At 37.1% G+C, this 17,350-nt stretch overlaps 1 pseudogene; it reads right to left on the reverse strand.

Moving 5' to 3' along the window:
• Positions 1–994: 994 nt before the first annotated feature.
• LOC112582029 lies at positions 995–16,710 on the reverse strand (annotated as a pseudogene).
• Positions 16,711–17,350: the final 640 nt, after the last annotated feature.

The raw sequence follows: 17,350 nt of genomic DNA on the forward strand, positions 1-17,350 counted from the left end.
TTTTATGTTACACTCAGTAAACTATTTGAATAGGGCTTCCTCTGAAAACTTCATTTCTGACCAGAGAAAGGATTAGAAAGTCCTAATTATCCTCACCACCAACTCTTATATTTATTGAGTTTAAATGGGATGATTTGATCTTAAATGGAGATTACATACTTCTCTAAGGTGATCAACCTTCAAATGACCTTAAAGAATATTTGAAAATATATAAATCATCATTAGGAAAAAGTCAATTGCTTGGGAATGTGTTTTCCTTAAACTAAAAGAAAATATTTTGATCACTTTTCTCTTTGAATCGATGTTTCAACTTGAGGTTAGATACTGAAAGGGAAGAGGAACCATCAGCTCTTTTATTGTTGTCTTGGCATGCATGTGTAATAAAAGAAAATATATATACATATATATCAAAACTTAACAACTTTCATGAGACTTCCAGGCTAATGGCTGGTGTGCACACAATTGAGAAAGTTAGAATTATCTAAACTTCTGAATATATTCTGAGTATAGTTAAGTAAAAAAATCATGTACCATATTGTTCTCAAGATAAGAAATAAGTTTTAAACAAAATGAATTATAAAGAAATAAATCAAGAAAGATAAAAAGAGAAGGATAGAGAAGGAGAAGGAGAAAAGAATTGCAAAAGTTAATAAACAGAAACTTCAGTTGTAGAGTCCAAAGACCCGAACTGGGGGCAATCATGCCCTACAATAATAACAGAGCCTGGTAGGAAGAAGAAAGGCTCACTCTCCTTTCCTGACAAGAGCTCATCAAATTCTGCCAGTGAAAAACCATGGACTCTTCTTTTATTATAGCTCCAACTTCCTTTTCCCATTTATAATAAAGTTCTCTTCTCCCTGCTTCATGAGGATTTGCATATAGCTAGCCATGGTTGCAGAACCTAAATTTCAGTTCATTGTAGATCTTGGATAAGCCCATTTTTGCTAGAGAGATACTTGGCATTCTATTTGTTTCAGGTCAACATTTTGTTGGCTCAAACAGGGGTACAGAGAAAAGCGTTGATGACTCCAAGGCTGATGAGTAAATAGGTGTGGTACCCACTAAGCCCATTGTTGCTCACTGCTTTTGTCACTGATCCTGAAAATTAAAAGTAAATTTTACTCCTGAATCTGGCATTTGTCCTCTTTGCACTTTAAAGCTCTCCAAGTTTATTCAGGATATTTTAAAAAAGAATTTGTCTTTTCTACTTAAGGCCTTATTCTGTATGTGGGTACTTGTTTCTTACTTTGACCTGATATTTTTAATAAGACTTTTCCAGCTGAAACTGGCTAGTCTTCAGCCCATTCTTTCAGGAACAGGGGCTGGTTCACTGGAACAGTGCTTGTTCAGGTTTTAGCCCATTCCTTTAGAATAGAGACTGTTGTATAGCAACTGCTCTGAAAGGCCTTCAACTTGTCGTATCCAGGACCAGTTCCATTCAAACTGGTTATTAGGACTGTAGGCTACTTAGGCTGTTTGTGCTATTTGGAGCTGTTTGAGTTATTCAGGCTATTTGAAAATTATTCTCTTACTTTAGAGAAAAACTACTGAGACATGGCATCCTAGTTATTTAAATAGCTTGAGGGTGTCCCCTTAAAGGGGCACCAGCTGATTTTATGTTTAAAAATAGTGGTCCCTCCTTAAGTGTATTTCTTACTAAATGGGCCAATCTGACCAAAGGCACTTTAGAATATCAACAACCATTTTGGGTAACTTTTGCAGTATCCAAACTTATTTTTTCTTTAAAAATTAATTGAATAAATATAGCTCTAAATTTTCTAATATTCAATGGAATACCTGTTTCAATTGGGATTTTTGAGGCTTTCAAATGTTGCCAGGAGACTAAAATTGTCTCTCTGCAGCACAGGTTTTAAGATTAACTGAAACAAACAATTGAAGAAAGACAAAATGGCTTCCAAGACCACATGCTATTCTTAGCTTCTTTGGCTCAGAGTCTTACTGTGGGGCTACTTTGTCTCTTTCCCTCAGCTCCCTGTGATTAGCCTCCACCTACAGTGCCATTTTCTTCCTTCCCTTATTTACCACCTGTACCTCTGCTATAACCACAGTTTCCACATTCTAATTCTCTAGCTCAACTTGCATTTTTCCCTGAAACTCTCCTTGGCCCCATTTCCTCTGAACCTATAAGAACTTGCCTCTTTAAAATTAAGCCTTCTGAAGATTCAGAGTCTAAACACTTAATTTCTTATATTCCCTAAACTAAAATGGAACTGAAAGCCATAGTCAAATTTTTCCTAAAGTAACCAAACATTTGTTAAGGAATTTAATATAATGATTCAGACTTATCAACTTGGTTTTTCTGACATATTAGCTAGTTCACACATTTGTCAGTGAAGGCCAGACCCAGCATTGGATGAAAACTGCTGACTAGGAATAACATTAAAGGTCTCTTGAATTACAAAGAGACCAAGTGGCTAACTTGTTATATGATTAGACTTGAGCAGTCACTAAGAGAGCAATCCCTAGGGCTTTTCCAAAGCCTGTTGTTTGAAACAAAATTCAGGCTTACACACAAAAATCTAGTGATTTTTTTCATGACTATTAAAATTGACTTCAGATTATTTTTAAAGAAAGTTATGGTCTTCTGTCAGATATTGATGTTACCTGGGTAGCCCTTAACTTTTGTTTATTAATGGGCAGAACTAGGACCTTTCCATTCTAGTAAAAAAGAACCAAAACGGAATGGAAAACTATCTTCACTCCAGATTTAGTTAATCTGGCAAAACTTCTCTCCCATTCAAATGAGTCACCTAAAAGGAAGACCACTGAAATTCTTACTTTTCAACTTCTGCAAATGAAGACGCTCCAAGTGAAATCAAAAGCCCCTTAGTTTCTGCTATTATTGCAAAGAGCCAGGATATTGGGAAATGATACTAGTACACACTAAAGTGTTTCAGGTGCCTTCAGCTTTCTAACCAGTCTTTCCAACATCCTCCCAATTCTCAGTAATAGGGCTCCAAATAGCAATATGGTTTCTTATAAATCTTTCCTTTTTTAAAATTTTATTTTACTTATTTATTTATTTTTACTTTACAATATTGTATTGGTTTTGCCATACATCAACATGCATCCACCACGGGTGTACATGTGTTCCCCATCCTGAACCCCCCTCCCACCTCCCTCCCCATACCATCCCTCTGGGTCATCCCAGTGCACCAGCCCCAAGCTTCCTGTATCCTGCATCGAACCTGGACTGGCAATTCATTTCTTGTATGATATTATACATGTTTTAATGCCATTTTCCCAAATCTTCCCCCCTACCTCTCCCACAGAGTCCAAAAGACTGTTCTATACATCTGTGTCTCTTTGGCTGTCTTGCATACAGGGTTGTCGTTACCATCTTTATAAATCCCATATATATGTGTTAGTATACTGTATTGGTGTTTTTCTTTCTGGCTTACTTCACTCTGTATAATAGGCTCCAGTTTCATCCACCTCATTAGAACTGTGGCAAATGTATTATTTTTAATGGCTGAGTAATACTCCATTATGTATATGTACCACAGCTTTCTTATCCATTCATCTGCTGATGGACATCTAGGTTGCTTCCATGTCTTGGCTATTATAAACAGTGCTGCCATGAACATTGGAGTACACGTGTTTCTTTCAATTCTGGTTTCCTCGGTGTTTATGCCCAGCAGTGGGATTGCTGGGTGGAATGGCAGTTCTATTTCCAATTTTTTAAGGAATCTCCACACTGTTCTCCATAGTGGCTGTACTAGTTTTCATTCCCACCAACAGTGTAAGAGGGTTCCCTTTTCTCCACATCCTCTCCAGCATTTATTGCTTGTAGACTTTTGGATCACATCCATTCTGACTGGCGTGAAATGGTACCTCATTGTGGTTTTGATTTGCATGTCTCTGATAATGAGTGATGTTGAGCATCTTTTCATGTGTTTGTTAGCCATCTGTATGTCTTCTTTGGAGAAATGTCTATTTAGTTCTTTGGCCCATTTTTTGATTGGGTCGTTTATTTTTCTGGAATTGAGCTACAGGAGTTGCTTGTATATTTTTGAGATTAGTTGTTTGTCAGTTGCTTCATTTGCTATTATTTTTCTCCCATTCTGAAGGCTGTCTTTTCACCTTTCTTATAATTTCTTTTGTTGTGCAGAAGCTTTTAATTTTAATTAGATCTCATTTGTCTATTTTTACTTTTATTTCCAATATTCTGGAATGTGGGTCATAGAGGATCCTGCTGTGATGTATGTCGGAGAGTGTTTTGCCTATGTTCTCCTCTAAGATTTTTATAGTTTCTGGTCTTATGTTTAGATCTTTAATCCATTTTGAATTTATTTTGTGTATGGTGTTAGAAAGTGTTCTAGTTTCTTTCTATTACAAGTGGTTGACCAGTTTTCCCAGCACCACTTGTTAAAGAGATAGTCTTTTCTCCACTGTATATTCTTGCCTCCTTTGTCAAAGATAAGGTGTCCATAGGTGCATGGGTTTATCTCTGGGCTTTCTATTTTGCTTTAACTTGTTTGAAGAAACATCCCTCCACATTGGGGATGAATCTTTTTCCAGTTCAAACTGACACTGGGGCTATACTCTTAGTGCACAAGCTCTCAGCTATTAAACAGCCCTTGCCTCTGAATACTTGGAGAAGGCGATGGCACCCCACTCCAGTACTCTTGCCTGGAGAATCCCATGAACGGAGGAGCCTGGGAGGCTGCAGTCATGGGGTCGTGAAGAGTTGGACACGACTGAGCAACTTCACTTTCACTTTTCACTTTCATGCATTGGAGAAGGAAATGGCAACCCACTGCAGTGTTATTGCCTGGAGAATTCCAGGAATGGGGGAGCCTGGTGGGCTGCTGCCTATGGGGTTGCACATAGTCGGACACGACTGAAGTGACTTAGCAGCAGCAGCAGCAGCCTCTTAATACTACAGTAGTTGAAATTGTGAGAATTTCTAAGGAACCTGAACGGATTCTTCTCTCTGAACCTATTCTCTTTTGTTTAGGTCCTTTGAGAGATACACATAATTGACTCCTTAGTTCCTCTAATCCCATTCATTTATTAGTCTGAGACTTGTTAGAGAATCATCATATTGGAATTTCTCTCAAAAGGGATAAATAATTCTAGAGTCTGACAGCAGTCATCAAAGCAGCCAAACAGGTAAATTAAAGGAAACTTTGACTTTTTTTTTTTTTCTGGTAGTACTAAAGTAGATTCTGTAAACCATAATCTTTTGTCCCTATTGAATCAGCTACCATCTTCATGGGCAAAATCTCCAAATAATTTTTGCACAATTTATAACACACCTCCCATCAAGATTCAAATAAATCAGTCAAAACCTCTTTTCAAAATTCATCAATAACCTATGAGTAAAGAGTCTTTTTTTTAATTTTTAGGTTGAAAGAAAATTGCTTTACAATATTGTGTTGATTTCTGCCATATAACAGCATGAATCAGCTGTAAGTATACATATATCCCCTCCCTCTTGAACTTCCCTCCCACTTCCCCCATCCCACCCTTCTAGGCTGTCACAGAGTACCAGGTTGAGCTCCTTGTGTTTTACAGCAACTTCTCACTAGCTATGGATTTTACAGATGGAAATGTATATGTTTCAGTGCTACTCTTTCAATTATTCTCACTCTCTCTTTCCCTCACTATGTCCACTAATCTCTCTTTTTTTTTAATTTATTTATTTTAATTGCAGGCTAATTACCTCCAATGTATGGGTTTTGCCATATATTGACATGAATCAGCCAGGGGTGTACATGTGTTCCCCATCCTGAACCCCCCTCTCACCTTCTTCATTTCTGTGTCTCTAGTCTTGCCCTGAAAATAGGTTCATCAGTACCATTTTCTAGATTCCACATATATGTATTAATATATGACTTTGCTTTTCTCTTTCTGACTTACTTCACTCTGTATAACAGGTTAAGTCTTATAACCTCTGTATAACAGGTTAAGTCTATTATAAAACCTATAATAGATTACAAGGCTCAAGATCTCATTTTTCCTTCTATTAGTCCCTGTAATACACTTATTTTACTAGTGAGAAAATCTAAAAGCTGAAGGAGGCGGTTAGTTCAAAATTTCTAAACAAAAAACAATATTGTTATCCCTTGACACACTGTTGTTGCTAATCCTCATTTGCTGCTGCTGCAAATGGAAAAGACTCTGATGCTGGGAGGGATTGGGGGCAGGAGGAAGAGGGGATGACAGAGGATGAGATGGCTGGATGGCATCACCAACTCGATGGATGTGAGTTTGAGTCAACTCCAGGAGTTGGTGATGGACAGGGAGGCCTGGCGTGCTGCAGTTCATGGGGTCGCAAATAGTCCCACATGCCTGAGCGACTGAACTGAACTGAACTTACCATTTTCCCAGTACCACTTATTGAAGAGGCCGTCTTTTCTTCATTGTATATTCTTGCCTCCTTTTTCTTAGATTAGGTGACCATAGTTGTGTGGGTTTATCTCTGTGCTTTCTATTCTGTACCATTGATCTACACTTCTGTTTCATGCCAGTATACAAACCTCCATGAGATTTAAATGCAATAATCATTTAGTTCAAGGACATAAGGTAAAGCATATAGGAAAAAAAAGTATCCCTGGGGAGCAAATAGTACTATCTGTAAATGCAGATGTTTGGAGTTATTGGTCATAATATGCCAGGGCTGAGCACTGATCTTAAGTGACAGGTCCATGTAGTCCTAAACAATTTTTTTGCATGTGTTTTTAATATGCAAGATACTCCAAACCATAGATCTCAATGTCTATGTATAGTATAGATTAATAAGTTGGGAAAAGATAAAAATTGGAAAATAATTAAAAAAAAATACAAGATACCATTTTGAATCAGACATGAAAAGTGACAGACACGTTGAGAATGATTTTCAGATATTCAGTTTAGGTCCCTGGATAAATTTTGGCATCATAAATGAAGATGTGGAATATAGGAGGTGGAACAGGTTTTGAGTAAACATGGTGATTTCAATACTGGACATGTTAAAGAAGAGATGATCCCCTGGTATCAAGGTGGAAATAGCCAATATCCAGTTGGAAGTACATATGATGTTCATAAGATCCAGACTTTGGTTAAAAAAAGGAATATATATATATCTCATAACTACTCAGGGTCAGAAACTACAATAAAAACCACATTAGCCAATAAATGTGGGTAGTGTTTTCTCAAACTATGCTACATTGCTTTCAATATTAAATTCGAAGAACAACTGAATCATTTTAACAATGTATTATTGTGGCAATATACAACAGGAATCTGTATATTGCAGTGAAAATAGCATAAAACTTAAAACCATCTAACTAGATATGAATCTATACCCTTCCAATTTTTAGCTCAAGATACTGGACAATTTAATTAGCATCTCGGAACCTCAGATTCTTCATCTGAAAAATGTAGTTAATATGTATTTATATCAATTTAGATTCATTTTACTTGAAAGTAACATAAAACACTAATTCAAACAGGTTAAACAATATGGGATGTATTATTTAACATAAGAAAATATCCAAGGATAGTCTGGTTTTATGGAGAAGGAAATGGCAACCCAGTCCAGTATTCTTGCCTAGAGAATCCCATGGTCAGAGGAGCCTGGTGGGCTGCTGTCCATAGGGTCACACAGAGTCGGACACGACTGAAGCGACTTAGCAGCAGCAGCAGCAGTCTGGTTTTAGAGTGTTCATTCAGTGTCTTGGTGACACCATTAAAGACCAAGGTTCTTGTCAAAATTTTAGCCTACCATTTCAATTGTTAATGTTTAGGTTTCTTCATGGGAGCAAGATAGCTGCAACACTTTAAGGAATACGCTGTCTAGTTGTGTCATTGCTTTTCTTTCAAGGAGCAAGTGCCTTTTAATTTCATGGCTGCAGCCGCCGTCCACAGTGATTTTAGAGCCCAAGAAAATAAAACCCATCACTGTTTCCATTGTTTCCCCATCTATTTGCCATGAAGTGATGGGACTGGATGCCATGATGTTAGTTTTTTGAAGGTCGAGATTTAAGCTAGCTTTTTGACTCCTCCCTTTCACCTTCATCAAGTGAAGTTGCTCAGTCATGTCTGACTCTTTGCGACCCCATGGACTGTAGCCTACCAGGTTCCCCCATCCATGGGATTTTCCAGGCAAGAATACTGGACTGGGTTGCCATTTCCTTCTCCAGGAGATCTTCCTGACCCAGTGATTGAACCTGGGTCTCCCGCATTGCAGCAGATGCTTTACTGTCTGAGCCACCAGGGAAGCTTCACATTCATCAAGAGGCTCTTTAATTCCTCTTCACTTCCTGCCATAAGAGTGGTCTCATTTACATATCTGAGGTTATTGATATTTCTCCCCACAATCTTGATTCCAGCTTGGGCTTTATACAGAGTGGCATTTCACATGACGTACTCTGCAAATAAGTTAAATAATCAGGGTGACAATATAGAGCCTTGATGTAATCCTTTCCCAATTTGGAACAAGTCTGTTGTTCCATGTCTGATTCTAACTGTTGCTTCTTGACCTGCATACAGGTTTCTCTGGAGGAAGGTAGGGTGGTCTGGTATTCCCATCACGTTAAGAATGTTCCACAGCTTGTTGTGATCTACAGTCAAAGGCTTTAGCATAGTCAATGAAGCAGAAGTATGTTTTTCTGGAATTCTATAGCTTTTTCTATGATTCAAAGGAAGTTGACAATTTGATCTCTGATTCCTCTGCCTTTTCTAAATCCAGCTAGTACATCTGGAAGTTCTAGATTCACATACTTTTGAAGCCTAACTTGAAGGATTTTGAACATTATTTTGCTAGCATGTGAAATGAGTGCAATTGTGTGGTAGTTTGAACATCCTTTGGCATTGCTCATCTTTGGAATTGGAATGAAAACTGACCTTTTCCAGTCCTGTGGCCACTGCTGTGTTTTCTAAATTTGCTGGTGTATTGAGTGCAGCACTTTCATAGCATCATCTTTTAGGATTTGAAATAGCTCAGCTAGAATTCCATCACTTCCACTAGCTTTGTTCATAGTGATGCTTCCTAAGGCCCACTTGACTTCACATTCCAAGATGTCTTGCTCTAGGTTAGTGATCACACTATCATGGTTATCTGGGTCATGAAGATTTTTTTTTTTTTTTGTATAGTTCTTCTATGTATTCTTCCAGCCTCTTCTTAATATCTTCTGCTTCTTTTAGGTCCATACTCTTTCTGTCCTTTATTGTGCCTATCTTTGCATGAAATGTTCTCTTGGTATCTCTGATTTTCATGAAGAAATCTCTAATCTTTCCCATTCTGTTGTTTTTCTCTATTTCTTTGTATTGTTTACTTAAAAAGACTTTCTTATCTCTCCTTGCTATTCTCTGGAACTCTGCGTTCAGCAATCAGGTAAAGGCCTGAAAGTATTCAGAAGAACAAGAACGATAGTGGCTATTCCTTGCATATCTTCAAGGAATGTTTGTCCTAGGTGTTTCCAAACAGACTTCCTCTCAGATCTCATTGGTCAGAATTCTGGCCTATGCTTAAAACTAAACCAGTTACTGGATAGGCAACAAATGTCATTAATTTTGCATAGGTGTTCATCCCCTGGATTGGTAAAGGCTTTTATTTCCATTAAATGTAAAACATAAAGAAGAAAAGTGATACCTAAAGAAAAATTAGGGTTCTATTAGACAGCAAAAATGGGAAGGCTGAATTTGTATATGAAATTATCAATATATACAATAGTGTCTCAGAACTTTTTTTAAAGCATTAAATAAGGAAACATATTGTTAAATCATTTATGATATAAAAATAACAAACTTATCTTAAGACTCATAATGGCAGAATTAAAGTTCATGAAAAAATTAGCTAAAGATTCTGTAGCATCATCATCCAGAATGGCTATGGAATGACCAGGTACAAAGCATGTATATATAATGGGAAGAGTATTACACAATTGATACCATTAAGCTTCACTTTTGCTCTTTAGCTATTTCCCATCTCTGTGTGCCTTAATGGAAAACAACATCTAAAATGCCAAATGCAAATTCAATGAAGTCTGAGACTAATCGGGTTCATTGGATTGTGTGTCTTAAGCAAATCAGCATTCATGTTTCACTAAAGTGTGTGCAGTAAGACCAAATATCACTGATGTATCCTCATTTTCCCTTCATTTACTTATTTTTATAGCAGTCTATGCACAAAATATATGCAACTGGTCAGAAAAAAAAAATTACTTGTTTTGTGCAATGGATCAAGAAATACACTAAACTAAGATTTAATGATATCAGATCTTATGAGTATGCTGTGGGAGCACATTAAGGTCATAATGAGTAAAACTGTCTTCTCATAGCTGAAGTTGCAAGGAAAATCTTCCCAGAAGCTCTCTCCTGGATATTCTTTTTTTTTTTTTTTTTTTTTAATTGGAGGCTAATTACTTTACAATATTTACAATATTATAGGTTTTTGCTATACATTCACATGAATCAGGGAGAAGGCAATGGCACTCCACTCAGTACTCTTGGCTGGAGAATTCTGTGAATGGAAGAGCCTGGTAGGCTGCAGTCCATGGGGTCACTAAGAGTCGGACACGACTGAGCGACTTCACTTTCACTTTTCACTTTCATGCATTGGAGAAGGAAATGGCAATCCACTCCAGTGTTCTTGCCTGGAGAATCCCAGGGACAGGGGAGCCTGGTGGGCTGCTGCCTATGGGGTCACACAGAGTCAGACACAACTGAAGTGACTTAGCAGCAGTAGCACATGAATCAGCCATGGTTATACATGTGTCCCCCATTCTGAACTCCCTCCCACCTCCCTTCCCATCCCATCCCTCAGAGTCATCCCGGTGCACCAGCCCTGAGCACCCTGTCTCATGTATCGAACCCAGACTGGTGTTCTGTTTCACAGATAATATACATGTTTCAATGCTATTCTCTCAAATCATCCCACCGTCACCTTCTCTCACAGAGTCCACAATTCTGTTATTTACATCTGTGTCTCTTTTGCTGTCTCGCATATAGGGTCATTGTTACCATCTTTTTAAATTCTGTATATATGCGTTAATATACAGTATTGGTGTTTTTTTCTAACTTACTTCACTCTGTATAATAGGCTCCAGTTTCATCCACCTCAACAGAACTGATTCAAGGGCATTCTTTTTAATAGCTGAGTAATATTCCATTGTATATATGTACCGCTACTTTCTTATCTATTCATCTGCAAATGGACATCTAGGTTGCTTCCATGTCCTTGCTACTGTAAATAGTGCTTCAGTGAAAATTGGGGTATATGTGTCTCTTTCAATTCCGGTTTCCTCGGTATGTATGCTCAGCAGTGGGATTGCTGGGTCATATGGCAGTTCTATTTCCAGTTTTTTAAGGAGTCTCCACACTGTTCTCCATAAACCTCTTATTCTCCTTTTTCTTCCTTTTTCTCCAAACCTTCTCTAGCATTTATTGTTTGTAGGCTTTTTGAGAGAAGCCATTCTGACCAGCGTGAGATGGTACCTCATTGTGGTTTTGATTTGCATTTCTCTGATAATGAGTGATGATTAGCATCTTTTCATGTGTTTATTAGCCATCTGCATGTCTTCTTTGGAGAAATGTCTGTTTAGTTCTTTGGCCCATTTTTTGATTGGTCACTTATTTTTCTGGTATTGAGCTGCAGGAGTTGCTTGCATATTTTTTGAGATTAATTCTCAGTTGCTTCATTTGCTATTATTTTCTCCCATTCTGAAGGCTGTCTTTTCATCTTGCTTATAGTTTTCTTTGTTGTGCAAAAGCTTTTAAGTTTAATTAGATCTCATTTGTTTATTTTTGCTTTTATTTCCATTACTCTGGGAGGTAGGTCATAGAGGATCCTGCTATGATTTATGTCAGAGAGTGTTTTGCCTATGTTTTCTTCCAGGAGTTTTATAGTTTCTCATCTTAGATTTAGATTGTTAATCCATTTTGAGTTTATTTTTGTGTACAGTGTTAGAAAGTGTTCTAGTTTCATTCTTTTACAAGTAGTTGGCCAGTTTTCCCAGCACCACTTGTTAAAGACTTATTCTTTATATGCTTTTTTTTTTCTTTTCTTTTTTTTTTTTTTTTTTTTTTTCTGGCTCCGGCTCCTTAAATTAGACAAGCACAAGAGAAGTAACGAAAAAAGCAGATCATACACAGATTTTTTTTTGAATTTTCTGCCTTGACTGTCTTGAATAAGTACAAAATCAAGAATCTTCTTACTTCAACCTAAAATTCATCTAATTCAGTTTTTGTGTTAACTGCCTACAAGACCCTTGAAGAAGTTTAGGGTTTTGGATTAGAAGGTTAAGTGCTATTTCAACATAATTTTTTGCACTATGGCTAACTGCTACACTCAGTGGATACAACCTCTCTTATGTGACAGCCAAGAAGTTCTGATATGACCACAGAAATAAAATATGTTAAATTATCTGCTCAGGAGGAAGTCACAAATACTAGAACACAAAGTTCTTTATAATTGAGTGAGGTTATAACAATAAACCAATTTAACATGTTGGTAAGCAAAATAAAGAACAAAACTCTTCTAAAAACACTATCCTTATACCTTCACTGAAACAACTGTCATATCAAATAGACTGAGTGGGATGACTTCTACAAAATACCTTGGGAAAATCTCAATAAGTGTAATTTTCTGAAATGAAGATCACTGTGATATTTACCTACAGTCTGGAAAAGTGAAAAATGTATAATGCTTCTGGTGAGTTCACTTTGCTAAAATGCTCATTATTGTTTGCAACCTCATCACACTGTGCTGCTACTGCTGCTAAGTCACTTCAGTCGTGTCTGACTCTGTGTGACCCCATAGACGGCAGCCCACCAGGCTCCCCTGTCCCTGGGATTCTCCAGGCAAGAACACCGGAGTGGGTTGCCATTTCCTCCTCCCATGCATGAAAGTGAAAAGTGAAAGGGAAGTCGCTCACTCGTGTCGGACTCTTAGCGACCCCATGGACTGCAGCCTACCAGGCTCATCCATCCATGGGATTTTCCAGGCTAGAGTACTGGAGTGGGTTGCCATTGCCTTCTCCGCATCACACTGTGCTAGTCTAATTAATTTTTAAGTGTGGTATCATTAAAGATTAATAGGTAACTTGTATGAGTCCCATTGATATCTTATTTATTTATTTTTGTCTGTGCTGCGTCTTTGTTTCTGCACAGGTTTTTCTCTAGTTGTGGCGAGCAGAGACTACTCTCTAGTAGCAGTGCGCAGGCTTCTCATTGTGGTTTCTCTTGTTGCATAGCATGGGCCTACAGGCTTCAGTAATTGCAAAATGTGGGTCAGTAGTTGCAGCTCCTGGGCTCTAGAGCACAGGCTCAATAGTTGTGGCACACCTGCTTACTTTCTCCATGGCATTCAGGATCTTCTCAGATCAGGGACTGAATCTGTGTCTCTTGCACTGGCATGTGGATTCTTTACCACTGAGCCAGCAGGGAAGCCCCCTATTGATAATATAAGAATTCAATGAGATAGCACATTAAACTATCTTGAATAAGCATGGTGGTTGTGGTTTAGTCACTAAATCATTTCTGACTCTTACAACCCATGGACTGTAGCCTACTAGGCTTCTTTGTCCATGAAATTTCCCAGGCAAGAATACTGGAGTAGGTTGCCATTTCCTTCTTCAGGGGATCTTCCCAACCCAGGTCTCCTGCATTACAAGTGGTTTCTTTATCAACTGAGCCACCTACTATATAGTAAATGTTCAGTACTTTTTTTTTTTTTTCCCCAAGATCATTTAAATTGGGAAAGTTTTATTTTACCCCATTATTAATAGTGTAATTACTGAGTGAACAAAATTTAGAGGCTTATTAATCTAAGATGTAAAGAAGGAGTTACAAAATGAAAGTCAAGGCAATTCTGTTCACTTTCCAGCAACAACAAAGGCATCTTTAGAGTAAATGACCCTTTTGCAGAGCTGATCCAGACTTAGTCTTCCTCAGAAGGCAAAGTTATTCCTTTTTGCTAGCCTGGGCTATTCTGGGGAACTTCTAAATTAGCCAGTATTAAAATTGAATCCACCTAGAAAATTTCAGAAACCACAGGTTCTTCTGCTAAAATAGAAAGTAAACAGTAGACACAGAGGAAGAAGACCTAATGAATTTACTTTTTCTATCTGGGGAAGCAAAGATTTAATACATTTTTTTTTTTCTTTCCTCCATTTAATGCTTCTTATAAACTCCAGGAGATAAGAAGGTACTCTTAATTATTTGAGATGGAGGACTTTGAGGGGATATGTGTCCTTTTATTCAAGTGAAAAAATAAGAGAAAGTTCACCTCTGACCTTACAGGCAGTACAAAATTGACCTCAATAACAGTCCACAACCCAGGAAGGTATAATTTAAAACAACTAAGGTGACAAATAACTTCCAACATATCTGTTTTAACTTGCTAATCTGAACTTCCAACATATCTGTTTTAACTTGCTAATCTGCTTGTACTTTTCTTTTTATATACATACACAGAATATGTCACATTTAAAATTAATATTTTTACACAGCTTGCATCATTCATGCATATGCCCTAGTAAGAATAATTAAATATATTCTTTGTGGGAGGATTTTTTTTTTCTCTCTTATTCTTTCACTTTCTGTGAAACATCTGTGTGTGATCCTTCTAAAAATTAGGTCTAGCTAGTTAGTTCACAAACATAAGATGAAAGTCCTCTGTGCTATATTATATATATTCAATTGTAATGCTTTTATTTGTAAAGCATGCCACATAGTAATTGATTGACTTATGATTTGGGGGTAGGAAATAATGAAACTGGCCCAGCAAAGTAATTTGGGAACACAGAAGTTGTGGCAATAGAACAATTCAGAGTAGTACTGAACTTATCCCAGGGGCCCATGGCTGCTAGTCTATCATTGCTCTTCAGTAGTAATTCTTTTTTTTTTTTTTTTTTTCAGGAAAAAAACAATCTTGCAATCATTAATTACATTAAAAAATAATTTACTAGTCATTTTTTTTTTTTTACAGACACAGAATAATCCCTATTCCTTAATGTTATCCATATGATTCTTTACCATCTGGAATTACTTCATGGCCAAGCTCAAGTCACACTTTGTTCAGAAAGCCTTCCCTGACTACTTCAACCCACATTGCCCTTTCTTCATTGAACATCCATGACACTGTTCACCTAAGCCTCGTCTTTGATTTTTCATATAATACCATGCCTGTGAAATTGGCTTAGGCTGATTCATCAACAGTTCAGTACCTATTAATGCATAATTATCTCTCTTTACACACCTTGTAATTACATTAAGGATAAGGTTCATATTACATGTTTCTCTGTGTCTCACAGCACATAGCCCAGGACCATGACTGCAGTGTTCACTTAGTAAATGTGTGTTAAATGCATGTGGAATAAATGTCATGTTGTTAGATATAAAGTTTGTTTAATTGTTTTGCCTTTTACAATCTAACATTTTAACTGATAACAAAGGTCTTATTTTGTGATAACTTTCTAATTTCTTTTCAGGAATAATATGGGTTTAGAATCCATTTTTTTTAAACTACCAGAAACTATGTATTATCTACTTATTCACAAGTTTTCTAAGATGATACTAAGTAAGAAATATTGACACTGGTAACTTGAAATGCATCTTTCTGTATATCAACTGAAACTTACTCTAAATGAGATGTATGTGACAATGTACAATGTATTAGGTATCAACAGTGAGAAAAATATAGCTGTTTATAAATCCTTTGTCATCTCTTCATTTTCTCCTGGAAATTTAGGAAAATACTATAATGGCTTATACAAATCAAAGACTTGCTTATCATTGGCACTTAACATTTGTGCTCAATTATGACTAACACAACAAATCTAGTCTCTCCTACATATTACTCTAAGTATAATTTTTGTATTAGAATGGAGACAATCTATCCAAATTTTCCTATGAGTGTATAACACAAGACAGCAAGCCACCATCTGTGGTAGCTTTCTTAAAAAGTAGTCTACAGTTTCTGTACTGCATCTTTTTTTTTTTTTTTTTTTGAGTTAACTATTTATGATTGTTGATTTGGAAGTCAACATCTTAAACAATTGAAGGCTATGAGAATTATGGCTGAAACTTTGGCAGTATAATTTGCTACATATTGAAAATTCATTTTTCGTTAGTACTTTTCAGAAGGCTTCTTATTTTTCTTGTGTGTAGCTTCATTTTTGGAGAAGACAATGGCACCCCGCTCCAGTACTCTTGCCTGGAAAATCCCATGGATGGAGGAGCCTGGTAGGCTGCAGTCCATGGGGTTGCTAAGAGTCGGACACGACTGAGTGACTTCACTTTCACTTTTCACTTTCATGCATTGGAGAAGGCAATGGCACCCCACTCCAGTACTCTTGCTTGGAGAATCCCAGGGATTGGGTAGCCTGGTGGGCTGCCGTTTATTGGGCTGCACAGAGTTGGACAGGACTGAAGTGATGCAGCAGCAGCAGCAGCTTAATTTTTTGGGCCCATTGAAGAATTTAGGTCTAATGTAATCCTTGTACATAGAGTAGAGAACACCTAGAGTCACAGCTCCTACAACAAATTCTTGGGCAGCAACTCTCATGTGAAAAGATGAATGATTATTTTCTCATATTTTCTGTATTTTAACTTATAAAGACACCATAGGACACCATAGGACACCACAGTCATAAAGCCTTCTATCCCTACAAGGACAAAGGAGGAGTCTCTAGATTCCCTGATCAGTCAGGATAACTGGACTTCGTCCTCATCTGCTGATCATGGGTTATCTGAAGACATTTTTCTCTCTAATAACATGTACCAGGTGCTACACTAGTCAATGGAAATAATCTTCCTTGTCTGCACAGGATGAATGAGGAAGCCAGCAAGAGCAAGTATAATCACAATCAACATGATCTGGAAGTATCTGTTTGATATAATGACACATTTAAGATATTTTAATAAGTATACTGTTTTGGAAAAGTTTTAATGTTATATAACTTAGAGAATTCAGCACTATGGCCAATAGTGCTGGATGAATTTCCACAAAATAAGGACTGGGAATTCAACATGAAGGTAAAGTACAAACTGTCATGGGATGCTTCCTTAACTGTATTTGGAGCTAGCTAATTTAGAGGAAACTGCCAGAACATGGTGGAAAACAATGTGGGTGTTACATGTAAAATAGGTGATAGAGCTGCTTTCCCCTTATTTTTTTTATTACACAAATGGGAATACACTCCTTTTTATATTCTCATCTGTTTTAAGATCTTAGGGTGATGGTGAAGTAGAACCTTGTAGGTCAAGACACTTTATACTCTCAACTGTACACAGCCTATTAAAGTTTCCTAAACTTTCATTTTAATTTCTCTAGCCTATAGCTTATTGCTCAAACATAGTAACAATATTGTTTAATAGAAAACATACATGGAGAAAAAAA

Source organism: Bubalus bubalis, chromosome X (assembly GCF_019923935.1).
Source record: "Bubalus bubalis isolate 160015118507 breed Murrah chromosome X, NDDB_SH_1, whole genome shotgun sequence".
NCBI classification, from domain to species: Eukaryota; Metazoa; Chordata; class Mammalia; order Artiodactyla; family Bovidae; genus Bubalus; species Bubalus bubalis.